The sequence below is a fragment of the Terrapene carolina genome, unplaced genomic scaffold (assembly GCF_002925995.2).
Source record: "Terrapene carolina triunguis isolate 2854851 unplaced genomic scaffold, T_m_triunguis-2.0 Scaffold33385, whole genome shotgun sequence".
Lineage (NCBI taxonomy): Eukaryota > Metazoa > Chordata > Testudines > Emydidae > Terrapene > Terrapene triunguis.
The window spans coordinates 1-3,057 of record NW_020697736.1 but is presented as its reverse complement, the minus strand read 5'-3'; positions in this window follow the sequence as shown (position 1 = coordinate 3,057).

Genomic DNA, 3,057 nt, shown 5'->3' with positions numbered 1-3,057 from the left:
ATATATATATATATATATATATATATATATATATATATATATATACATACAGAACATGAAAAGGTGGAAGTAGCCATACCAACTCTAAGAGGCTAATTAATTAAGGTGGGCTATTATCAGCAGGAGAAAAAAAAACGTTTGTAGTGATAATCAAGATGGCCCATTTCAGACAGTTGACAAGAGGTGTGAGAATACTTACATGGGGAAATAGATTCAATTTGTGTAATGACCCAGCCACACCCAGTCTCTATTCAAGTCTAAGTTAATGGTATCTAGTTTGCATATTAATTCAAGTTCAACAGTTTCTTGTTGGAGTCTGTTTTTGAAGCTTTTCTGTTGCAAAATTGCCACCTTTAAGTCTGTTACTGAGTGACCAGAGAGGTTGAAGTGTTCTCCTACTGGTTTTTGAATGTTATGATTCCTGATGTCAGATTTGTGTCCATTTATTCTTTTGCGTAGAGACTGTCCAGTTTGGCCAATGTACATGGCACAGGGGCATTGCTGGCATATGCACCTCTACCCCGATATAATGCCGTCCTCGGGAGCCAAAAAATCTTACCGTGTTATAGGTGAAACCGCGTTCTATCGAACTTGCTTTGATCCACCGGAGTGAGCAGCCCCGCCCCCCCCCCCGTGCACTGCTTTACCGCGTTATATCCGAATTCGTGTTATATCAGGTCGTGTTATATCGAGGTAGACGTGTATCACATTGCCCTGTTGTTGGGGGTGAGAAAGTATCAGGCAATTGAATTGGCAGACGGAATGGAATTGCAGCTGAACAAGAAAGCTCATTATTTGTGTTACAGTAGCACTCAGGGTGATATTGGCGCTCCACTGTGCTAGGCAATGCAGACACAGCCTCTGCCACGAACACCTGCCAGTAAATAGACCAGACAGAGAGAGGATGGAAGGGGAAGGAAAGCAGAAAGAGGAGAAACGAGTTGCTCAAGGTCACATAATAGATGGGGAAACTGAGGCACAGGAACGGCCCTAGGTCACACAGCAAGGCAGTGGAAGAACTGGAAACAGAACCCAGAAATCCTTATTGGCCACTGTTGCCTGATTCTTTTTAACAGTTGTTAATCCTGTACTGAGTGCCAATGAACTGAGGGCAATAGGATTCTTGTCCCAGAATCAAGCTACATAGAATTAAAATCAATGAGTTCAATATCTTGTCAGGAACCTCGGGGTGTATGGCGGGGACACTCACACTGAGGGCAAAGCAAAGCCTTAGTGAATTTTATTAGTATCAGTAATAAAGACAGAAAAGTTCCAAACCATACATACAGTATCGGAGATACCTGCGGTATAATTCTTTGCATATGTTCTTAGACTTGCCTACTCACACCCTTCCTTGGACCTGATGATGAGAGACAAAGGACAAGCCCTGCCTCTGTAATGTCGAAAAGTCTGATGGTCCAGGTTCCACAATGCCCCAAATTGATGGTAGATAACAATAGAGCTGAAGGGTCCGATGATGGGAAGCTAACCCCCTCCACATGGTGTTTTGCCCTATTACAGGGTGTGATGGGGTGCATCAGGCTCTTTGGGGCCCCCTGCTGGAGGCCTCGCTGTCCTACCTCACCCTGATCCAGGAAAAAGCAGTAGAGGTGGGTCCTTCAGGCTGCCTAGAGAGACGGAGGGGAAGCAGCCAATCAGAGCCCAGCAGGCTCCTATAAAAGGAACAGCTGGCCAGAGAAAATCAGTTGTTGGCTGGAGCCAGAGGAGTGAGGATGGTGCTCCTGGTTGATGACTGGGATTCAAGCAAGATTTCAGCCCTGAGGTATGGGTGAAGTTGAAGGTGCTCGGGCTAAGAAGGGAAGTGGCCCAGGGAAACGCAGCAGCCAGCCGGTGGCTGCTTCTTATAGTCTCCGTGGGTTGTGACCTGGAGTAGTGAGTGGGCCTGGGTCCCTCCCCCACCCCCATAAACAGGCAGAGTGGCTTAAGCCCAGACAAGGGAGCTTAACCAAGCCCAGACAGACAAGCGGATGGGAGGGAAGGAAGGCAGAAAGAGGGGAAATGAGTTGCTTGGAATCACACAATAGAGAGGAAACTGAGGCACAGCGAGGGTCAGCATTTAATTGAACTTAGTTAACCGCAATGGGGGGAGGGGCTCATACTGAACTAGTGACTCAGCTACGGAGCAAAGAGTCACCAGGCAGGAGCCCTGGTGCACTCTCCGTCACAGAGCAGGTACCACTGGAAGTTAGCCCAGTAGGGGCTGAGGCTAATCAAGGTACCACGATAGGGCTCACTGAGCCCGGAGACAGGGCGCCAGACCGAGACGTTACAGAGGGCGCTGTGAGAAGTTGGACTTGTACCCTGGAAGGGGTCTGTTTTCTCTGCACACTGAACAGACTGGATATGACTCAGCCCGAGGGCCGAGTCACTGAAAACCTGTTCAAGGAGTTTAACTATCAAGAGGGGCCACCACAAGTAATGTGAAACAGAGCGTGCAGGTGGAGAAACACCCGGCCGGCAGGGTGCTCACGAGAGGTGAACGGGCCCCCGTCACCTACAGCCTGAGCACTCTCAGGAATATTCACTCTAATGCCCAGCCTTCCATGTTCAAGTCTAACTTCCACACCCTCATAGGTGCCTTTACCTATGAATGCCATTTAACTCATTATCATATACGTCCCCTATTGCTCAAGCAAGTTTGTGGTTGGATATCTGCCCACGATTCTATCCTAAAATATCCCAGCACAGTATCGCTTCAATGTTCTGTTAGGTTCCAACTTCTGCTATTGTGCAAGCTGTTCCTAGTTCCCATTCATCCATGCCAAGGGACACAGCCCCACTATACTTATGCTAACTTACTTAAGCTCATGTGCGTGGGTGGTGGGTAGCATAGGCAGGGGAAGGCCTCCCCAAACAGCCCTGCGTGGCTCCGCCCATGCTCCACCCCAAGGCCCCCTCCTGCTTGCCTAGTTGGCCCCAGCCCAGGCCGGCTGCTCTTCTGGGAAGCCGCTGGGGCTAGGGGGGCTAGGACTTCGGGTGGCCGGGGCTTCTTCTGAAAAGTGTGGTCTAGGGTCTCACAGGGGAGGAAAACCACTC